At 39.9% G+C, this 24,760-nt stretch overlaps 1 long non-coding RNA gene across 1 annotated transcript; it reads left to right on the top strand.

The window, feature by feature from the left end:
• The first annotated feature begins 4,976 nt into the window (after window positions 1-4,976).
• LOC110905574 lies at window positions 4,977-6,340 on the top strand. The gene is made up of 3 exons (XR_002573238.2): window positions 4,977-5,058; window positions 5,683-5,770; window positions 6,241-6,340. It is a non-coding gene; the product is annotated as an uncharacterized LOC110905574 (long non-coding RNA).
• Window positions 6,341-24,760: the final 18,420 nt, after the last annotated feature.

Genomic DNA, 24,760 nt, shown 5'->3' with positions numbered 1-24,760 from the left:
ATCAAAAACCTCAACAAAAGGAACCGCAAACTGCTCATGGGAAAATGATTGAAGAAGCCAATAGGAAAGCTTATTATGGGATAATAGATCAAAGTGATGAGTTTGTTGCACAGGGGTTTAGCTGGGATAAGTATATACCTAGTGGAACTAAATCTGATGTGGCACTTGTTACCAGGATTCTGGATCAAAATGAGGATTGTCAGAAAAGGATTCCGATATTTCCAGATCTTGGAAGTGATGTTGATACGGATGATGAGGAAGATTATCTTAACAAATGTCGAAAAAGCATTGATCCTGACAGTTTTAATTTATTCTATGCAGATAAAGTTGAGATGCTGAATCAGAAGAAGATTGCTCGATTGCAGAAAGAGCTAGAAGCAGCAAAGTTACTCGCTGATGAAAAGGCGAAGGCTGAAGCTGTAAAAACAAAAGATGAAGCAACTGCTGAGATTGCAATAGAGAAGATTGTTGAAGTAGAGAAAGTAGTGGAGAAAATTGTCGAAGTCGAGAAACTCGTGGAAGCTGAGAAAATAGTTGAAGTTGAAAAAGTGGTTGAAGTAGAAAAGATTGTCGAAAAGATTGTTGAGATCGAGAAACTTGTAGAAGTTGAAAAGACTGTCGAAGTTGAAAAGATAGTTGAAAAGGTGGTTGAAGTCACAAAGCCTTGTGAGAAATGTTCAGAATCTTGCAAAGAGTGTGATGAGAAAGACAAAAAGATTATCGACTTAGAAAAGATTAAGGAAGATCTACTGTTTGATGTGAAGTATGTGAAAGAGTCATACGACGTATTGAACAGGACAGTTGACAGTTTGAAAAGAGCAAATGCAGAATTTGAAAAAGCAAATGACAAGATGAGTGCAACTTTGATGACAAAGCAAAGTGTCATTAATGACTACATTGAAGATTGTGCTAACTTGAAGAAGGAGTTGGAACTTGAGAGAATTGAGAGTGAAAGGATTAACCGATTACTTTTGAGTTATACTACTTGTGATTATCTGATTGATCGTGTTTATCCTACTGTTGCAGGTCTTGAAGCGTTCAAGAAGAAAGAAAAAGAAGAAGATACTGGTAAGAAACCAAGTGTCAAGTATAACAGATGTCCGCCTCCTATCTTTGAAAGTTATTCCCCCAGGAAACCAAATGAGGAACAAGTAGACAAGGCTCTAAACATCAAATTAAAGTCTGAAATCACTGATGAATTGCCAGACAATATTGATGTTACATTCACAGCGTCTGACACTGATCATGAGTCTGAGTTAGTTAAGAAAGTTGTCGATCAGGTGTTGGATATGGATGAAGAGTCAAAGTTGGAGTCTAAGTTGGATAGTTTGAGTTCGTCTGAGAAAAGTCCGAGTTCGCCGGTTAAGAGGGTTTACAATAAAGAATTCCTGTTATCAAAATCTAATTTGAATGACGAATCAATCAAAGTAGCATATACGTTGAATGATTCAGACAAATTATATTCTGATGAGGAATTTCCAATAAGAAGTGTCAAAACTGAAATGATCAAACAGGTTTTCAAATTAACAGAAATTAATATTTCTGAAATAAAAGATGTAAATCTTACTGAAAAACCTAAAAAAATACACTTCAAGAGTTCAACAGAGATTGAACAAGAAAAAGGGTTACGATTATGGTTCAGGGTATCGAAAGAAATCAAACCATAATGGTAATCTCAAAAAGAAAGGTCTTGGTTTCAATTCTTCAGAAAATTATAAAAATCAGAAAACTTATAAACCAAAAACAAAATTTGTTTCAGGTGGAAGTTCTGAAGATGAGCAGAAGAAACCTTTCTGGAAACAGTCGAATCAAGAGTTTCTTGCTGAAGTAAAGAAGAATGTAAGGAAGTTTGATTCGAGATTTGACAGAAGAACCTGTTTCAAATGTCAAGAAGTTGGACACATAGCTTGGAATTGCCCCAAGACCAACTACCAAAAACAGGGAGTTTCTTCTAACTCTGTTTTGAGAAAAACTTGTGTTGATAAGAAAGAACAATCTGTAAAAATTGTTAAAAAGTTTGAAAAGTCTACTTCTGAGGAAGGAGAAAGTTCAAACAGGTTTTATAAAAGAAGAGGTGATTTAAGTAAACAAAAATGGGTTGTTAAATCTGAAGGTAATTCTGACAATGAATCTGATTCCATAAAATCAGAGGAGTCATTGGTTGATAAAAAGATCGTGAATTCCGTTCCAGTGGTGAACGATGAGAATTTTCCGAAATTGTCAAAAGAAAATTTGATGAAGAAAGTTGGAAAGGTTGAAATCTCAAATCAATTCTTTGCTGATAAAGGAGAATTTGATGTTGAGAAGGCTTTCAACGGGAAAGTCAAACATATTTTTGGGAAGATGGTTGATAAGAAGTTTAAAGGTGCTAAAGAATTTTATAAATCAAAATGTTGGTGGGACAGATGTGTTCCAAAGTCACCCAAGGCTGGTGAGGCTTGGGTGGACACTATGTTTGAGTAAAACACCGGACTTGCCGGAGATCCCAAGTTGGTAATTGTGGATCAGGAATCGGCATCTTTCATGTTTAATTAGGATAATTTGAAAGTGTTTGAAATTGTTAAAATTTTTCATGTTGAAGGACTATGCCGGAGATCCCAAGTTGGTAATCGTGGATCAGGAATCGGCATCTTTCATGATTAATTAGGATGATTTAAGAGTGTTTGAAATTTTACAGGTTTAAGGACTATGCCGGAGCTTCCAGGTTGTTAAGCGAGGAGCAGGTATCGGCATCTTTCTTGAGGAGTTTACTACGGTAATGTCAATCATGCAAACGGTAAAAAGGTTTGTTTGTGTTTGTTTACAAGCGGTAAATCAAGGACATTAATTTGTACTTGCATTTTCCTACAAGTGATTGAGAGACAAGATGATGAACCACATCCCCGAACTTAGTATTGATATACTTACAAGTGGTAAAATCAATCAAACTTATTTTCCGGAAAAATCATTTTAATTAAAACAAACTTAAGTGTTTTGAAATCTAAATGAGAAAATAGTTTGTTGATAGGGGGAGTTCTGATTGTTTATGCCAAAGTGAATGGCGAATTGATGCGATTTGATATCGGTTGTCATGTTTCTGTACAGTTTGTTTTAAATTTTCGTTAATGTGTTTGCATTTTAGGGGGAGTAGAAAATTTCAGAAAAATCCAAAAACATTAGAAAAATTGAAAAAGACAAAAACATGATAAAATCCAAAAATGAGTTTGTTGTGAAAAAGAGGAAATGATAGTACATCAGCGGACTATCACAACATGCTAAAGAATTGGAAAGTTTAAAAGTGATAAATAATCTTACTGTAGATGTGTCAGTAGATTTTTACACATTTAGTAAATTGTGACGAGATATAAACTAAATTTCAAACTTGCTTGTTTTGTGCGTTAACACAAACTTGGATATATAGGTAACCCCTGAAATCTTGTTTGAAAGGTCCCTTATTCTGAGATACTAGGTCTTTATGCTCAGTGATATCTGGGGTATTATCCCGGGACTTCTGCTGTATGGAAGTACTGACCTAGTCCCCGGATAATACTTTCTGCAAATGCTTGAAAAAGCGCCGCCCTCAGCAAATCGATGAAACAATAAAATTGATAGTCATTGCTGTTGTAAAAAAGATCCTCTAAAGGGGACCCCCCAAAAGTCGAGCCGTCATCTCTCTGCTGAACGGAAGTTCTGACCTGAGCTCTCACGGTTTCGCACCTAACCCCTTACAGATATCATCTGTGGTATATTCACCTGTAAGACTGAATATTGGGATCTGGATACGGGAGTATATTCAAGTAGTGGGACACACGGATAAGTTTAAGTGTTTAAAACATTAATATCGTATCTCGAATCAGTTGAACTTTGTGTGAAAATTTAAGTGGACCAGTATACTGACAATCTAGGTAAATTGTTTAGAACTTAAAATGAAATCAAGCTTAACGGTGTTGGTGATTTGTCTCATAAGCTGATATGATCCTCTTACACAAACTCACAAAAATAATGTTTGTAAATATTTCTTTACTGCATTTTATTTCTCTTATGTCAAAAATCCAAAAAGATTTTCAGTGTGTTTTAGCATAAATTTTTGAAAAATCCAAAAAGATTTTCGACAAATGGTATTTAAAAGCTGATTTTCAAAATTCCGGATGCTAAACATGATAAACAGATGGTTTAGATGAGTGTGTTGATTTGAAAATAAAAATGATATATCTTCAAGTGGTTCTTCAAAGATTAACATTGTAACATTATCTTTGATTGTATAATTTCTGCTAGTGAATCATTAGATCTTTACATGTTATCATCAGAAAATTTATTTTTGGGTAGAGGATGTGCAGGTTTCTAAGTGATAGAGAACCAGGTTCCGATACCTGGAGTCTTTGTGATTTCAACATGCCAGACTGCGATCCCAGCATATCGAAAGGGGGAGTCTGAAGACATCCGAGTAGAGATTGTTCGTGGGGAGTCTGTAAGAGAAAGTCTTGAGGATGCTTACATTGTGAGATATTTCAGAGAGCGTTCAGACTGATAAAGACTAAAGTCGTTGAAGACTCGACACTTAAGACTCGTCAACATCTGAGGGGGAGTCTGTTGGTGCAGTCATCTGTCGTCTTCGTCTAATGTCGAGTCTGGGTTGCGTTGCGGAATTGATCAAGCATGATGTCATCATATATGATGATGTAACACCCCAAAAACGGGTTTGGTAATTTAGACCCGGTTACTATTAAGAAACGGGTAAGGTACCGTTAATGAGAAAAGTTCACCTAAAAAATGAGGATTTACTAGGAATAATTAACCTTGTTGATTATTGGTCTCGTTAGTAGTAAGCGAAGAGTTGAAGCCTTATTTAATTAAAACGAAACATGAGGGACCAAAGTGGGATAACTTGAAAGTTGTTGTGTTAAAAGAAAACAACACACACACATACACACACATCGTGTGTGTTCATGAACGAGCAGGGAAAGCTCCCATGGAGCCAAAACCCTAAACTTCATAAAATCTCCAAATTGAAAGGCTAAACGAAGCCCAAATTCATAGCCGAACGTGAATTAACGATCACCTTCATAAGGGGATCATAAGGTATGTCTTAAAACTTAGATTTGATGACCTTGTTTGAAGTGGGTTATAATCAATCCATGAAATTGTATGAAATTAAGCATGTAGAGGTGTTAGAAACACCAAATAGAACTTGTGTTATGAATAATTTCAAGTAATTGGGTGATTTAGAATGAAACCCATTGCATGAGTGTGAAGATGATGATCATGATGAACTTGAAGATGCTATAGTGTAATCTTGTGTTGTATAAGGTGTTGCATGATAGACTAAGATAGTTAAACTTGAAGTGAAATTTATGATTATGAGATTTTGTTTGAATGTGATAGTTCATAAGATGAAATAAGGAAGAACATGCTTAAAGAACTTGTACATTATGCTTAGGAAGTAGTACGCACGCCAAGTGTTTGATAAAATGTCTAAAAGACAATAATAAGTGAAATTGTATGCAAGTAATGGGTAAACATATATAGTTCATGTGAAGATTATGTAGGGATGATGTCGAGTATGCTTTATGCTTGTTTAAATGGATTAATGATGTTGAGTATGCTTTATGTAGGTCGTATGTTAGATGTGAATTTGGTATGGTTGTTCATAAGTATAAGCATATATGCTAATAAGAATGTGAATGTAATGACATGAGTGTATAGGAATCATGTCAAGATGGATGGGAGCGTTGAAGGCTAACGGGCTACGAATACTCAATCAAATAAGCGAACGCAAATACGGGCGCGCAAGGTAAGTGAACTCCTAACTTACCCTTTCGTTTGGTAATGTATTTATGATATATGATAATTATTGAATGTAATGTAAGAAGATATGGGTCAATGCTATTACTAATTTAAGTTTTAATGGAATGGGTTGGAAGTGGTTAAGAAAGAGATTCGGTTAAGTTTGGGTAAGAAATGGAACTTACATAATGAAATTATGATTGAATGAATAAGATGAGTTATTTGTATTTGAGGACATGTTCATATAAATGGAAGCTATTGTACTAATCGTTTTCTATTGAGAATTAATGTGAAGTATAGGCATGTTAACAAAGGAAGCGAAGGTTGACTCCATAATCCGATGCGAGTAATCGAATGGATGGATAAAGGGGCTAGTATAAGAGAAAGCATGATATGTTGACGCGCTATTATGCACATGTTAAGATTTTGCATTATGTCATCGGTTGCTAATAATGTGATTGAATGTGGTGACTGCAGGTTATACATGTTTGGATGTTTCATCATGAAGTGTACGCGGTTGAAGATCGAGTCAAGATATGGATTGTATGTGGGTGTGTACGTAGTCACTTAAATTGAGACATGTTTGTTAGTTTTGGATTAATTTATAAAAAGAGATTAGTGTATTTAAATGAAAGAAAGAATATCATGAAGGAAATTTTAGGTATGTATTTTCCGCTGCAAATCTTAGGTTAAAACGTGTTAGGGCGTTACAGATGATGACATCATATTGATGACATCACATATTGCATCATCACATGTCATCTACATATTGCAAATTAAGTAAACGACAAAGATCAAAGGATTTGAAATTATATTAAAATGGCCATTTGATGATTGGACCATTAAAGGGTCCAATGAGATGTCAACATGTGAAGGTCCAATAGAAAGGTTGGCTTGGTGGTCCAATGAGAAGGTTCACTTGAAAGACAAAAGAATTGTATAGGTTCGCTTATTCTGCATGGGAGGTTCGCTTTTAAGTCAACATGTGGGTTCGCTTTTAAGTCAACATGTGGGTTCGCTTTTACGGCAAACATGGGAGGCTCGCTTTTACGGTTATACATATGGTTCGCTTATGTGTTCAGTGTCATTTCGAGCGAACCAGCAATATTATAAATAGGCTTGTTGTCATTTCATTTGTAACGATTCCAGATTTGATACCGAGGTATTGCCGGTGTTCCTTGTAACTGTAAACGCTGTAAAATCAATATACAAGAGGTTTAAAGAATGATTCAAGCTGTTTTCACGACCGTTTCTTTGTTTCCGCCTCTGAAACGGTTTTGAGCTCTTCCAAACGACTCGTTTAGGTCGCAACACGATCCTACAGAAATAAACAAACAGCAAGTCTGGGGAAGTGGGCACGGGGGCGTGTCGGCTGGACACGACCCCGTGTCGACAAACTGCAGTGTTGAAAAACAGGTTTCTGTCTTCGGATTTCCTGTCCCGGCTTTAGTAGTACTAATGTTTAGTACTCTAAGCCTCGTATGTACATGTTTTATCAATAAACACCACACCAAACAATAGCAAACATCCTAGATTACCAAGTTCAACATCCAAACACAAAGTTAAAAATAAAAACAAAAGCAGAAAATAAAAATAGTTAGGGAAAGTAAATTGTTCAACACTCGGCACGCAGGCTGGAAATTGTTCGATAGAAAAGAAGGTTAACCTGTGGGATCACCAACCAGCTGCTCCTGCTCCTACTCCACCCGCCTAGTCCATGTCTTCATCCTCGTCATCACCTCCTCCTCCATGCCCCGCCATGTACTCCCGGATGTTCCCGATGTCATCTTGAATATCGGAGATGTTTCTTTCAATGGCTCCGACCCGGTTATATGTGTTGTTGGCGAGGTTGTAGGTGTTCCTGGTGCACATAAGGTTTTCCTGCAACAGATCATGTAAACTTTGAAAGTTAGGAAAACCACCTCCTTGTGAGGAGGATTGGCCCGGATCACCGTGAGGCTGGTACTGGTAATGAAGAGGTTGTTGAAATTGTGGAGCGTGAAGGACTAGTGCCTCTTGCGGGTTCCATGCATGCCCTTGCATCCTTTGGAAGCTAACCGACCCGTCTTCCGCCTCATAGATTAGGTTCATGGAGCGGCAGATGTGTACGTCCACTCTTCCCGACCATGGGCTCCTTTCGAAAGACCTAGGTATGTTCACGAAGTGCTTGAAGAGATGGTATATCCATCCCCCAAAGAAGATAGGGGTTGGTGCACTAGCAAGCCAGTTCCAATGCATGTTTCGGATCCGGAGATAAGGAACATCGAGGGGTCTTCGGGTATGAATGCAGTGAAGGACTATCAAATCTCTCAACCCAACAACACCACCGCTATCATGCCTTTGGCTAAGAGAGTAACCGAGGACCCTATGGATGTATCGGTAAAGTGGGTCCCTCAACTTGGTACTCTTTGTGCTGCTTGGTTTGTAGTGCCCTTCACCAATCTGAGCCCATGCGGCTTGGCGTTCGTTCTCATCTAAATCTCGCACCCCTCCGGTGTTCTCTTCATTACCCGAATCTTCCTCCGTATACAGCCCAACTATTGACCCAAATTGTGCCATTGAGATCGAGTACCTCGTTCCACCACATCGGAATGCCACCCCATCATTGTCGAAAGGGTCGCACCTTGAATTGAAAGTGAAAGTGCTATAGAACTCCATAGTGCACTCGTGGACGGAGCGAAGTCGAGTGGTTAGGGCAATCCTTAGCGGGCCGGTAACGAGGTTGTTAAACCGGTCAAGTTGGTTCACCAGTGCTAACAGGTCCATACATGCTTGTCTCGGGTATTCTTCTGGTCTTGTTTGAAGTACGTCGTATCTTGCTCTAGCATCGAGCTCATTGGCGTTGAACCTTGTGAGCTTCTTCGACATCTGAAAGAATATACCAAAATGTTAGCACGAAACGGTGAAATTTTCGGAGAAAACTGAAAACAGTGGGCTGGACACGGCCCCGTGCTCAGCGGGCACGACCCCGTGTCCAGGCGTCTGTTACTTAAAATTTCCATTTTTCAACCCAGTCCCGAAAAATTGAAAATTTTAGGTCAAGTACGTGCGGTTTCCCCCGAAAATGAAACCCCAAGTGTCGTTTTTCCCAAAACAAACCGTTTACCCCTTCAATTTTATCTTTTTTTGGTTCAAAAACAAGGGTTTGGGGTTTTTGTGAGAAATCGGGCAAATCTATGAACAATACAAGTGTATTTACTCCCCATAACACTAATCTAAACTAATGCTAACAGATTTATGCAAAAATTTGAGGTTCAATCCGGATGAACTTCAAGAACCCTAGATTTTTCCCCAAATTTTTTTATGTTTTAACTACATGCAAGTAACTAATCTAACTTCTAATGGTGATAGAATCATACCTTGATGTTGTTAGAACGAGAGGGAACGTCGGAATTCTGCGGAAAATCGCATGAGCCAGAGAGTTTTTGGGGAAACGGGGCGTGTGGAATGATGTAACTGTTATGAAAAAGGGGTTTTATCTCAACAGTTGAAAGGACACGGCCCCGTGTCCAGCGGACACGGCCCCGTGTCCAGCGGACACGGCCCCGTGCCGAGCAAATTTTTTTAAATTTTTTTTAAGTGCTCGTGTGAGTGCCCTGTTTTCCCAAAAATCGGTTCGAAGACTTACCAGTTTCGATGTTCATCCGCTTGTTCGTAACTTACCAGGTATGATGTTGATGCTTTTACTCGTCGACCGTTTGAAGCGAGATTTCTTCCTCCTCATGCTCAATGAATCCTTGATAGAGTTTCAGCCGTTGGCCATTGACTTTGAATGGAATTCCATTCCGAGATTTAATTTCAACTGCACCGCGAGGAAAAATATAGGTGATGGAAAAAAGTCCTGACCACCTAGATTTTAGTTTACCCGGAAATAATCGAAGTCGTGAATTAAACAATAGAACTTGATCTCCTACTCGAAATTCATTAGGGTTAATGTGTTTATCATGCAAATTTTTCATTCTTTCCTTATAAATTTCAGAGTTAGAGTATGCATAATTCCTTAATTCGTCTAATTCATTTATTTGACAGAATCGATTTTTACCGGCAAATTCTAAATCTAAGTTTACATTTTTGATTGCCCAGTAGGCCTTGTGAGCTATTTCTACCGGCAAATGACAACTTTTTCCATAGAGGAGCTTATACGGGGTTGTGCCTATCGTTGTTTTATAAGCAGATCGAAAAGCCCATAAAGCATCATCTAATTTATCGATCCATTCCTTTTTATTTAATCCTACAGTTTTTTCGAGTATTCGTTTTACACCTCTATTAGTCACTTCGACTTGTCCGTTTGTTTGAGGGTGATATGCTGTTGAGACCCGGTGATAGACCCCATATCTTGTTAAGATTTTTTCAAGCTGATGATTACAAAAATGGGTACCTCTGTCACTTATTAACGCTTTAGGTGTTCCAAAACGAGAGAATAATTTTTTCAGAAATCTTACCACGACTCTTCCATCATTTGTTGGAAGTGCCTCGGCCTCAGCCCATTTAGACAAGTAATCGACCGCCACAAGTATATATTTGTTTCCTTTCGACGGTGGGAAAGGTCCCATGAAGTCGAGTCCCCACACATCAAAAATTTCACAAACAAGAATGCCATTTTGTGGCATTTCGTTCTTGGACGAAATATTACCTGATCTTTGGCAAGCATCACATGTCTTGACAAGACTTTGCGCGTCTTTGTAATGGAAGGCCAATAAAATCCTGAATCAAATACCTTTCGTGCGGTACTAGCGGCACCATGATGTCCTCCGTATGGACCTTCATGACAATGGCGGAGAATTCTTCTTGCTTCACTACCATGTACGCACCTTCGGATGAGTTGGTCGGCACACATTTTGAAAAGATAAGGATCTTCCCAAAAGTAATGTTTTACATCAGCAAAGAATTTCTTTCTTTGGTGATGTGCCCATCCTTTGGCGACTATACCACTAACTAAGTAATTAGCATAGTCGGCATACCATGGTTCTTCCTTGTATTCCACCATTTCTAAGGACTCCGTTGGAAATTTTTCGTTGATTTGCTCGTCCTTAGTTGCCTCCAAAGCTGGGTCTTTAAGCGTGAAAGATGATCTGCTGCGGTGTTTTCTGCTCCTCTTTTGTCTTTGATTTCAATATCAAATTCTTGGAGGAGTAAAATCCACCAAATCAAACGGGGTTTTGCATCCTGTTTCTTGAAAAAGTATCGAATGGCTGCATGATCTGTATAGACTATTGTTTTAGAAAGAACAAGATAAGAACGAAATTTATCAAAAGCAAATACCACAGCTAGTAATTCTTTTTCAGTTGTTGTGTAATTCTCTTGTGCATCGTTAAGTGTTTTACTAGCATAATAAATTGGGTGAAAATGCTTTTCTTTTCTTTGTCCCAAGACTGCTCCAACTGCAAAGTCACTTGCATCACACATGATTTCGAAAGGTAATTTCCAATCAGGCGCTATCATGATAGGTGCATTGACTAGCATTTCCTTAAGTGTAAGAAATGCTTGATTGCAATCCTTGTCAAAGATGAAAAGGGCATCTTTTTCAAGTAATTTCGTTAGAGGTCTTGAAATTTTAGAAAAGTCTTTGATAAATCTCCTATAAAATCCAGCATGCCCTAAGAAACTTCTGATTGCTCTAACGGAGGATGGTGGAGGTAATCGAGAAATAGTGTCTATTTTTGCTCGATCAACTTCCATTCCTTTGCTTGAGATCTTGTGACCGAGTACTATTCCCTCCGTTACCATGAAATGACATTTTTCCCAATTAAGGGCGAGGTTAGTTTGCTCACATCGAGATAACATTCGTTCAAGGTTATCGAGGCATTGGTCGTATGAATCTCCAAAGATAGAAAAGTCGTCCATGAAGATTTCCATCGTTTTTTCTATCATGACATGGAAGATGGCCACCATGCAACGTTGGAATGTTGCGGGGGCATTACATAGACCGAATGGCATGCGTCGATAAGCAAAAGTTCCATAGGGACATGTGAATGTTGTCTTTTCTTGGTCTTCGGGTGCTACCGGGATTTGAAAGTAACCTGAAAAACCATCCAAGAAACAATAAAATTTATGACCGGATAATCTTTCTAACATTTGATCAATGAAGGGCAAAGGAAAGTGATCTTTCCTTGTCGCTTCATTTAATCGTCTATAGTCTATACATCCTCTCCATCCTGTGATGGTTCTCGTTGGTATTAATTCATTCTTTTCATTAGTTATTACCGTCATACCTCCCTTCTTTGGAACTACTTGGACGGGGCTTACCCAAGGACTATCGGAGATAGGGTAGATAAGTCCAGCGTCAAGTAATTTGATGACTTCATTTTTAACCACTTCTTGCACATTTGGATTTACTCTACGTTGTGGTTGTATTACCGATTTGTAGTCATCATTCATTAAAATTTTGTGCGTGCATATGGAAGGACTTATTCCTTTAATATCTACAAGCTTCCAAGCGATCGCATTTTTATGTTTTTTTCAAAAGTTTAATTAATTTTTCTTTTTATATACTACTTAATTTAGACGAAATAATTACACGAGATTTACCATCTTTGTCTAGAAAAGCATATTCCAAACCTTTCGGAAGCTCTTTGAGCTCAAGAGGTGGGTCTTTAGGAGACTCCTTATTTGGTTGCTCATTTTGATCAAGAACCTTAAAAGTTTGTTCTATGGCGACCTCTTCTTCAACAAAGTGGTCAATCTTTTCACTTGTATCGGGTGGCTCATCTTCATCTTCAATTATGGGGTCACTGTTGCCAAAAGGTTATTTCATTGAGCGCTCAAGATCTATGCTCCTTTTGAATGCCCCTAATTGAAGAGGTAGGTTGTTGTATTTCCGGTTTTCAAAGCTTCATGAGTTTTTACAAAAGGTCGTCCCAACACTAGAGGAGCGTCATCAAGATGACAAAGTCAGTTGGGATTACCAATTGATTTGTTTGAACTAAGACATCCTCAACTATACCGATTGATTTTATTATTTTTCCGATTGGATAGAAAAATGGGTATTTGAAGTGGAGAAAAATCACTAATACTTAATTTTTCAAAAATGTAATTAGGCATTATGTTAACACAAAGATCTTTATCAATTTTGTAACACCTCGAAAAATTTCGTCCAATAATGTCTTGACACGTGTCATAAGGTTCCGGTATGTGAAAACATACCTTAGAGGGACTAAAAGTGACAAACAGTGAAAACTATGGAACGTAAGGGTCCAAAGTGTCAACAATGGATAAATAGGCTCTATGATAACCCTACATAATGTTTATAACCTTAAACGGATGGTTCATGGACCATACGACGCGGAAATTGCACAAAAGTGAAGTATTGCAAACTATAGGGGCCAAAAGTGTCAACATGTTTAATTTATACCTCTGAGTGAACTTTTGGCAGACCCGAAGCTTCGTAAAGCTAAAATATACTCACTAGAATGTGTGGTTAAAATTTCATGAAGTTTCGTCAACGTATGAGAAAGTTATGGCCAAAACCGTAACTATAGGGGCTAAAAGTGTCAACATGTTGAATTTATACCTCTGAGTGATCTTTTGGCAGACCCGAAGCTTTGTAAAGCTAAAATATACTCACTAGAATATGTGGTAAAAATTTCATGAAGTTTCGTTATCATATGAGAAAGTTATGGCCAAAACCGTACTTGAGGGGTTAAAAGCGTCAACGTCGAATTTTATGGCTTTTCGGGCGAGCGCAAAGTTAAACGAGGACATTACCATGTTGGTAAATGTCCAAGGGTTCTTAAACACCAGATTCGGGGGTTTACGAGTCAAGATTCATGGCCAAATCATCGCAACCAAAGTACAGGGACCAAAACTGCAACAAATGGGCAAACTTTGGAGCTGCCAATAAACCCAGGTGCAGAATCCGCGAACAGCAGCGATTTGGGTCCGAAATTAAGTGGGTAACAGCTGTTTTCACCTCCCAAAAGCTCCAATAACATTGCATGCATGCCTAGGCCACAGTAACCCCTTGCAAACATCAACAATTCAGCTTTAAATCTGATCCAAAGCTCATTTTACTAAACACTTGTGTTGTGAACAAGAACTTCCAAACTTGCAAAAGCTCTCAAGCATCTCTGAAGCATTTCTGGACATCAAGGCCGATTTCTAGTGTTAGCTTAACATCAATAGGACCTTGGTAAGCTTCTAATTCGATCTCCAATCCGTTCTTGCTTTGATTATTGCTAAAAGTCAAACTGTTTGTTCATAAGCTTTGACTTTCTGATTAAACAAGTTTCAATCAGTCATTTCTCGAATTGAAACCTGATATATGTTGGTATTTATGTGGGAAACAAACCCTCTAAAGGGTATTATCTGAATCCCACTACATGCATGCTAATTGTCGAGTCAAACGTGATTCTAAAAAGTCAACAGAAGTGATTTTTGAGAAAAATAGCTTAAATGGTAAAATAAATGACATGCAATCTGTTTGATCTTCATAGATAGCTTTATTATGAATATAAGAATGTATTTTACCACGATCAACTCGACAATCTATAGTATAAATACGAATCAGAGCCGAAAGTCCTATAAAACGACTAATTCGTAGACTATCGATTCGGATTCGTACATGCATGTTTGAGATCTGTATTGGAGAGTATTTTTGACCATTTTTATTTTGGTAAAACTTTCTGGAATTTTTGTTGATTAAGTCTATGCTTAGCAGATTCGAATGCATGTTTCCGATTTATGCATAAAGTTGACTATTTTGCCCTTTTTGATATAAAACGTGATTTTTGGAAAAGTGAAAGAGTAGAAATCTTTATTTCTAATATATAAACTTGCACCGAAAATTTCGGATCAGTTGGTGGTCCAGATTTTGAGTTATGGCCATTAGCGTAAAACTATGTTCTTAATTTACATAAACGGCCCTTTTCGCGTATAACCTATTTCTGGCCACGCTTTGATGCAAAACTTTTTACCAACTGATGTATTATAATCTTCTGGGAATTTTGATGATTTTTAATTAATTTTTGGCTGAACGGATCCTAGATCGCCTAGTTATTTCGGGTTATGTCGGTTTAGACCGTTTAGGCCATAAAATGAGTTTTACACATCCTTTTGACCCGAAACCTTTTTCTACTGATTTTAAATGTTAAATAAATTATTTTGAGCCTTCTGGAAATATAAAAATCTCAGCTTTCATATATAAACCCGGAAACGGCTCTAAATCGCATATTTAGCGTTTTAAGCGCATAGTAAGCGTTATACTTGTTTTAAACATGTAAGACTTATACCTACTGATGTAATTAGCATATTTTCATATAATAACAGTAAGTATAAGTATATGATCTCAGATTTCCAGTTTTGGCATTTTTAGCCCTTGTGAATTTACTAAAATACCCCTACGGTGCATAGTTTGATTTTAAATGATAAATTTGATATATGGGTCATACCCTACTGTTATAATATGTTAAATGAGGTATATTTACTGTATGAACCAGACCCGAAACTCAGATTTCTAATTTGACTCTTTTATAATCTTTTAAAAAGACCAAAATGCCCTTCTAAGGCATAAATTGAGTTTAAAATTATTCCGGGCAATATAGAACATAACTTACTGATATTATATCATAATTAAAGCATATTATATCAGGGAACTTGCATTTGAATCATTTGTCTACCCGTATCGCCCTTTTCGCGTTCGGTTCGGTTTACGTAACTAGTTTGCGTAAATTGACCGAAACGGGTCAAACGATATCATTTTTATTTCAAAATCCAGAATGTATTTAGTATACCCATATTATACAAGTATTCAAACTTGTAGGGTCTAAATCACATTCTATCCGGTCTTTCGCTTAATCGTGCGTAAACCGTATCATCCTTAAAACTAACCGGTCAAAGGTTAAGCTTAAATAAAAGACCCGTTAGGAATCTAATAGGTTAATTATAAACCTTTGTTCCAGATTAGGAGGCCCAGTAAAAGCTACCACACTTACCGTTTGTGTTACATACTTGCTCAGGTAAATACATTTTGACTTATTTTCCCTATACGGGCTTGGGGTACGGTATTTAAAATACCGCTTGATCGGGCGCACAAGTCCTGCGCCTTATGGGTGTACAGTCTTGAATAGCTTGTGCGACTCGTTTAAACAGTCTTGTCTTACTTTAGGCTTTGGGGGGTTATTGACCGTGTCCCGGATATCCTTGGCATTATCTTACGAGATGGCCACGACCAGAGCACAGGGTGTAGGCGTACACTCGGCGTGTATAACTCTTTAATGTGGTGTGTCATTTAATTCTTAGCCCGGACAGCAGATCCCGGGCCACCAAAGATACGAGTGCATGTAAATCGTTCACAAGTTTATATTATATAATTATCCCAAGTTAATAAAAATATTTATGCCTTGTGCATTTAAATCAATTTTCAATCATTTTCAAAATGAGTCAGTCGATTTGTATTTACCAGTGTAAACTGACGTATTTTTCCCAAAAGGTTAAGTACAGGTACTATACGAAAATAGGCTGGCTGTTTCCTAAGAGCGTCCACTATAGTCTCGCAAGCTCGGACGACAAATATCTGTTGAACAATATTTTATCTTATTTGTATTTGATCCGCCTGTGGATCCGTTTCAACTACTGTGATATTTATTATTGCAATTTATTTAAAAGTTGAAATGTATCTATTCTGCTTCCGCTGTGCATTATTATATTGTGTTGATTGTCTATGACGATGCCAACTACGTCACTGTACCCCACACCGGGCCCACCGGTGACACGTGGAAATCGGGGTGTGACAGGTTGGTATCAGAGCCAACGCTGAGTGAATTAAACACTAGTCTTTTGTGTTTAATCTCAGTTACACAATTGCACATTCCTCGATTTTCGAGTCTAGACAAAGAACTTAGGAAATGTTCAACATTTCGTTTATTTTATTTTAATCTCATTATTTGCTTTGTCTTATATATTTGTTGTGCAACTTGTTTAATTTTTGACAGGATCATTATGCCGCCACGAATGAGAGGTCGAGGAGGATTCGCTACATCGCACGACCATGAGGCAGGACCCTCACACAGACGAGCTCCGTCAGCTACGCACCACACTGCAGCCAATGATCTTTGGGGATCATTCGCCGAGCCGGCTAGACACTCGGTGTCTATGAGCACTTCGCCATCACTACCCCAATCATTTGGGCCCCACTCGGAGAATGGGCCCCATGGTTCTCATGGATCTTACATACCGCTCCATCAGTCACCTCACCAGTACCCAGCACCAGTTTACCAGGGTCTGTATAACCCTGATGCTTTTGTGGATGAGCCAGTGGGTCATAACCCACTAGGACCGGAGGACCACTTTCCTGGTGATCACGAGATGGAAGTTGATGAAGACACGGACCCTTCACTGCCACCGTCAGGTACGCCCAACCATCCATCGAGATATCGGATGGGTCGCCATTTAGGGGATCACCCTACAATGGTGTGGACAGCTTTCAGGAGAGATTTAAGCAGTACGATTGGTATTACACCCCCAGCCGCCACAACTCTCCGATGCTCCAGTCTCGCCATGGTTCGCCGGTGCACTCGCAGCACCACTCTCAGCAGCAGCAGCTTCAGCAGCAGCCGCCTCTACAGCAGGACCTATCTGAGGCCCTATGGCGTGACGTGATCACTCCGTCACCACCGCCGCCACCAGTTTTACCTCCTCCGCCTCAGAGGCCAAGGAGGAATGCGCGCATGTCTACGCGCGGAGGGATTCGCATAGGCACCCCTCCACATGTTGGTAGCAGCCGCTACACGCCTCTTCCCGAGGAGTCCGAGACGGGGGAGTCTCAGCATCCCGTATCGGAGGTCACTTCAGTACCGATCCCGCCTCTGCCGCCGCAGAACTATGGAGAGCCGATTCCGGCTTATGCCAGCGCAGCTCAGTTTAACCCGTTCGAGCAGGTTTTCCCTCAGGGTTATGATTACACAGGAGACCCTTATTGGCAAGCTGTGAACTACAGCTCACTCCCACCTAGTGGTCCATTTGGAGACACTTGGACTGCTGGGCAGTCTACTTTTGGTTACCCTCCGGGTTACCAGCAGCCACAGCCGCCGCAGCCGCAGCAGTACCAGCCACCGCCGCCGGCGCCTATGATGTCGCCGCCGCAGGTTCAAGAAATCCTGCATGGGATTAACAGCATGCGACGTGAGTTGCAACACGAGATGCGAGCTGATCGCCGACGCAACAGTGGTATGTTCAAGAAGGTGTTTGACTTACTCAAGGGTAAGAGTAAGAAGGATCATTGAATCCTTTGATTGTTATCTCATTACTCATGTCCCTGCGTGGACATCTATTCCTGTACTCTACCCCTGCGTGGGTATATTTCCCTTATTCTACCCCTGCGAGGGTATGTCGTCCTGTTAACCCCTGCGTGGGTTTGTTTTATTTCATTTGTCGTTGATTGTTAGTTGTTTAGCCCCTGCGCGGGCATGTTATTCGTGATGTTTGAATTAAAGTCCCGTTTAGGGCAAAGATGTACTAGTACTTTATTTGGGATTTGAAATGGTTAATTGGAATTTCTCATTTTATTTATATGCATGAATATAATATTAAAATAATGGAAAATATCAATTTTTATTTGATTTGCCATTTTATAAGAATCTTAGTAAGGTATAACCTAGCTTGAATGCCTTATTAACAGGCCTGGCCATGATGGTAAAACCTGGTTGAAAGGATTCAACTCCCTGTTAACATCTGAAAACATGTTAACATTCCTGGCTAAGCGTGATCGGTAGAATCACACAAGCCACCCTTTTTAATAAATTATCTACAGATTTTATCTGTATACAAGTCTATTAATGACTTGATACCTACGGGTTATGACTATGTCATATAGTGACAGTTGTGGTTTATGACTCTCTGTCTAGTAAAGGATTATTTGTTTAATTATACAATTTATAATCCTGTAAAAATCTAAATTTATAATTTAGTAATTGTCCATGTGACTAGGCCTATGGTGCCAATATATATATTTTCATTCCTTGATTGCTAATAAGAGCCTGAATGAAATTTATTAAATTAACTGTTAAGGTTCTTGATACCATGGTTAATAAATCGTCTAGAACGATGATACTGTTAGGTTCTAAATAGACCTTGTCCTTTATTGTAGCTTAAAGCTACAATGGCCAAATCGGAGGAGACCAACAGTCATTCTGGGGAACACTCAGATAATGCAAAGATTCACGTTACCGGTGCAGAGTTGCAAGCACTGATAGATAACGCTGTTGCCAAAGCTATGGATAGGCAATTCAGGGAATCTAGTGGTACTCGGAGTAGGACCCGAACAGAACCGCACGCAAAGCCCAAGACTCATTCTGAGGCTCATAGTAAGCCACCTTCTAAAAAGAGTGAGCCGAAGAAAGCTGAGGATGATAATCACTCCTCCAACCACAGCAGCATCCCAAAGCAAGAAGTTAAGATGAACCATGATACGCACAGCAGGTCCTGTACGTACAAATACTTCGTATCTTGCAAGCCCAGAGATTTCACTGGGGAAAAGGGAGCCGTCGATTGTATGACGTGGATTGATGAGATGGATACTGTGGTCGATATCAGCGGGTGTGCTGATAGGGATGTTGTGAAGTACGCGTCCCAGTCGTTCAAGGGAGACGCGTTAGCATGGTGGAAGTCGCTTCTACAAGCTACTGGAAAGACCGCTCTGTATAGCATGACTTGGGATCAGTTTGTAGCACTGATCAAGGAAAATTTCTGTCCGCAGCATGAGGTCGAGAGAATTGAATCGGATTTTGTGTCTCTAGTTATGAAGAATCTCGATTGTCAAGCGTATCTTACTACGTTCAACACCTTATCCCGGTTAGTGCCTTATCTGGTGACCCCGGAGCCGCGTAGGATTGCTCGATTTATTGGGGGTCTGGCACCGGAGATAAAGGCAAGCGTCAAGGCTTCAAGGCCTACTACATTTAGATCAGTAGCTGATCTATCCCTCTCCCTCACTCAAGATGTCGTCAGACTAAGAGCTATGAAGAGCTCGGAGGAAAACAAAAGGAAACGTGAGGATGACACCTCACGAAGATCTGAGAAACGACACAAGGGAAACAACGACCATAGGAAAGGGTCGGGGTTCAAGAAAGGGGATCAGTCGGGTGAGAAACCCAAATGCAAGGTTTGTAAGAGGCATCATTTTGGGAGATGCAGGCAGGAGTCTAAGTCCCAGTCTTTCGAGAAACGTTGTGGGATCTGCAAGTCCACAGATCATAAAGCTGTGGATTGCAAGAAAATGAAGGATGCAACTTGTTTCGGTTGCAACGAGAAAGGGCATATTCGGCCCAACTGCCCAAAGAATGCGAAGAAAGCAGATGATGGGAAGAAGACTAATGCGAGAGTCTTCAGAATGGACGCTAAGGAAGCAGTCCTTGACGACAACGTCATTACCGGTACGTTTCTTGTAAATGATGTTTTTGCTAGAGTCTTGTTTGATTCAGGAGCCGATAAGTCGTTTGTAGATGATAAGTTTTGTAAACTGTTGAACCTTCCTGTTAAAACCTTAAGTGTGAAATATGAGGTGGAATTAGCCGATGGAACCTTAGAAACCGCCTCGACTGTTCTAGATGGATGTGTTATATCCATTAGGAATCATTCTTTCCCGTTATCCTTGCTTCCCTTTAAGCTAGCTGGATTCGACATAGTGATAGGCATGGATTGGTTGTCGAGTAACCAAGCCCAGATTCTGTGCAATAGAAAGCAGGTGATAGTGAAGACTCCGTCTGGTGAGTCACTTACTATTCAAGGAGATACCCAGCATGGATTGCCTGAGCAAGTGTCCATGCTCAAGGCATCCAGATGCATGCAGAAAGGATGTGTCATTTATATGGCACAAGTTACCATTGATGAGCCGAAGCCGAAGATTGAAGATATTCCTGTTATTTCGGAATATCCTGAGGTTTTCCCTGAAGAGCTACCTGGTTTGCCACCAGATAGGCAAGTAGAGTTTCGGATAGATATCATACCAGGCGCTGCACCTGTAGCAAGAGCACCATACAGATTGGCACCAACGGAGATGAAGGAGTTGAGGACGCAGTTGGATGATTTGTTAGCTAAAGGTTTTATTAGACCTAGCTCGTCTCCTTGGGGAGCGCCAATCTTGTTCGTTAAAAAGAAGGATGGGTCGATGCGCCTGTGCATCGATTATCGTGAGCTTAATAAGGTCACTATCAAGAATAGGTATCCGTTACCCAGGATCGACGATCTGTTCGATCAGTTGCAAGGAGCAAGCTACTTCTCCAAGATTGACCTCAGGTCAGGTTATCATCAGTTGAAGGTCAAGGAGAAGACGTACACAAGACAGCGTTTAGGACTCGTTATGGACATTACGAGTTCCTAGTGATGCCGTTTGGGCTCACTAACGCACCAGCCGCGTTCATGGATCTCATGAATCGCGTCTGCAAACCTTATTTAGATAAGTTCGTCATCGTCTTTATTGACGACATCCTTATCTACTCGAAGAGCCAAGCTGACATGAGAAACACCTTCGTTGTATTCTCAAACTTCTGCATCAAGAGAAGCTTTATGCCAAATTCTCGAAGTGTGAATTTTGGCTTCGAGAAGTCCAGTTCCTTGGACATGTAGTAAGCGAGCGTGGTATCCAAGTAGATCCCGCTAAAGTAGAAGCAGTCATGAATTGGCAGGAGCCGAAGACTCCTACTGAGATTCGCAGTTTCCTCGGATTGGCAGGATACTATAGGCGATTTATCGAGAACTTTTCAAGGATTGCTGCGCCCCTAACTTCATTGACCCGTAAGAAGATTAAGTTTGATTGGGGCCCTAAGCAGCAGGAATCCTTCGACATTCTGAAGAAGAAGTTGAGCAATGCGCCAGTATTGACATTGCCCGATGGTATAGATGAATTTGTGGTGTATTGTGATGCATCACATACTGGCATGGGCTGTGTACTCATGCAGAAAGGCAAAGTCATTGCCTACGCTTCTCGACAGCTCAAGGTGCATGAGAAGAACTACACCACCCACGATTTGGAATTGGGTGCAGTTGTATTTGCTTTGAAGCTATGGAGACATTACTTGTATGGAACCAAGTGTATAATATATTCGGATCACAAGAGTCTTCAGCATCTGTTCAATCAGAAGGAATTGAACATGCGACAAAGGCGATGGATGGAAACTCTAAACGATTATGACTGTGAGATAAGATACCATCCAGGCAAGGCAAATGTGGTTGCCGACGCCTTAAGCAGAAAGGAAAGGGTGAAACCGATCAGAATCAATGCCAAGCGCATTGAAATAAGAAATAATTTGAATGAAAGGGTGTTAGCTGCACAGAAGGAAGCTGTGCTGGAAGCTAACTATCCTGCAGAAAAGTTAGGAGTAACTGAGGAGCAGTTATCCTACGACAAAGATGGAATGCTACGACTAAACGGACGAATATGGGTTCCAGTTTATGGAGGACTTCGGGATGTTATCCTCCAGGAAGCCCACAGCTCTAAATATTCCGTTCATCCTGGAGCTGATAAGATGTACCAGGATTTGAAACAAACTACTGGTGGATTGGTTTGAAAAAGTCAGTAGCTGAGCATGTAGCTAAATGTTTGACTTGTGCGCAAGTCAAGGCTGAGCATCAGAAGCCGTCAGGTTTGCTTCAACAACCTGAAATTCCCAAATGGAAATGGGAAATGGTGACAATGGATTTTATCACCAAGTTGCCGAAGACGAAAAAGGGAAATGATACCATATGGGTCATAGTAGATAGACTGACTAAGTCAGCTCATTTTCTACCCATCAAGGAGACGTATAGCTCAGATATGTTAGCACAATTATACGTCGATAAGATTGTAGCGCTACATGGTATACCTATATCTATTATCTCTGATAGAGATACTAGATATACGTCACATTTTTGGAAGAGTTTCCAACAATCGTTGGGCACTCGTTTGAATTTTAGTACGGCTTATCATCCTCAGACTGATGGTCAGAGTGAGCGTACTATTCAAACTCTGGAAGACATGCTTCGCGCATGTGCGATCGATTTGGGTGGTAGTTGGGATAAGAACTTACCACTGATTGAATTCTCCTACAACAATAGCTACCATTCCAGCATAAAAGCTGCGCCTTTTGAGGCCTTATATGGTAGAAAGTGTAGATCGCCCATTTGTTGGGCAGAAGTTGGAGATGTCCAGTTGTCAGGACCAGATATCGTTCTTGAAACGACAGATAAGATCATTCAGATTCGCGATCGTTTGAAAAGCTGCCAGGGATAGGCAGAAAAGTTATGCGGATCCTAAGCGCAAGGATTTTCACTTCGATGTAGGTGATAAAGTGTTGCTTAAGGTATCACCTTGGAAAGGTGTAATGCGATTTGGAAAGAAAGGCAAGCTAAGCCCGAGATACATAGGACCTTTCGAGATAATCGAACGTGTCGGGGCAGTCGCTTATAAGTTAAACTTGCCTGAGGAACTTAGCGCTATTCATAATGTGTTCCATATCTGTAATTTGAAGAAGTGTTTCGCTGACGATTCACTGGTTATACCGCATACAGATATACACATAGACGAAAGTCTAAAATTTGTGGAAAAACCTTTGTCGATTGAGGATCGACAGGTAAAGAAGCTTCGAAGGAAGCACGTGCCTATTGTAAAGGTCAAATGGGATGCCCGTAGAGGACCCGAGTATACGTGGGAAGTGGAATCCACGATGAAGGAAAAATATCCCCACTTGTTTCAGTAAATCTCGGGGACGAGATTTCTTTTAAGGGGGTGAGGATGTAACACCTCGAAAAATTTCGTCCAATAATGTCTTGACACGTGTCATAAGGTTCCGGTATGTGAAAACATACCTTAGAGGGACTAAAAGTGACAAACAGTGAAAACTATGGAACGTAAGGGTCCAAAGTGTCAACAATGGATAAATAGGCTCTATGATAACCCTACATAATGTTTATAACCTTAAACGGATGGTTCATGGATCATACGACGCGGAAATTGCACAAAAGTGAAGTATTGCAAACTATAGGGGCCAAAAGTGTCAACATGTTTAATTTATACCTCTGAGTGAACTTTTGGCAGACCCGAAGCTTCGTAAAGCTAAAATATACTCACTAGAATGTGTGGTTAAAATTTCATGAAGTTTCGTCAACGTATGAGAAAGTTATGGCCAAAACCGTAACTATAGGGGCTAAAAGTGTCAACATGTTGAATTTATACCTCTGAGTGATCTTTTGGCAGACCCGAAGCTTTGTAAAGCTAAAATATACTCACTAGAATATGTGGTAAAAATTTCATGAAGTTTCGTTATCATATGAGAAAGTTATGGCCAAAACCGTACTTGAGGGGTTAAAAGCGTCAACGTCGAATTTTATGGCTTTCGGGCGAGCGCAAAGTTAAACGAGGACATTACCATGTTGGTAAATGTCCAAGGGTTCTTAAAAACCAGATTCGGGGGTTTACGAGTCAAGATTCATGGCCAAATCATCGCAACCAAAGTACAGGGACCAAAACTGCAACAAATGGGCAAACTTTGGAGCTGCCAATAAACCCAGGTGCAGAATCCGCGAACAGCAGCGATTTGGGTCCGAAATTAAGTGGGTAACAGCTGTTTTCACCTCCCAAAAGCTCCAATAACATTGCATGCATGCCTAGGCCACAGTAACCCCTTGCAAACATCAACAATTCAGCTTTAAATCTGATCCAAAGCTCATTTTACTAAACACTTGTGTTGTGAACAAGAACTTCCAAACTTGCAAAAGCTCTCAAGCATCTCTGAAGCATTTCTGGACATCAAGGCCGATTTCTAGTGTTAGCTTAACATCAATAGGACCTTGGTAAGCTTCTAATTCGATCTCCAATCCGTTCTTGCTTTGATTATTGCTAAAAGTCAAACTGTTTGTTCATAAGCTTTGACTTTCTGATTAAACAAGTTTCAATCAGTCATTTCTCGAATTGAAACCTGATATATGTTGGTATTTATGTGGGAAACAAACCCTCTAAAGGGTATTATCTGAATCCCACTACATGCATGCTAATTGTCGAGTCAAACGTGATTCTAAAAAGTCAACAGAA

Source organism: Helianthus annuus, chromosome 14 (genome assembly GCF_002127325.2).
Source record: "Helianthus annuus cultivar XRQ/B chromosome 14, HanXRQr2.0-SUNRISE, whole genome shotgun sequence".
Lineage (NCBI taxonomy): Eukaryota > Viridiplantae > Streptophyta > Magnoliopsida > Asterales > Asteraceae > Helianthus > Helianthus annuus.
This window is presented reverse-complemented; position numbering and strand designations above follow the sequence as displayed.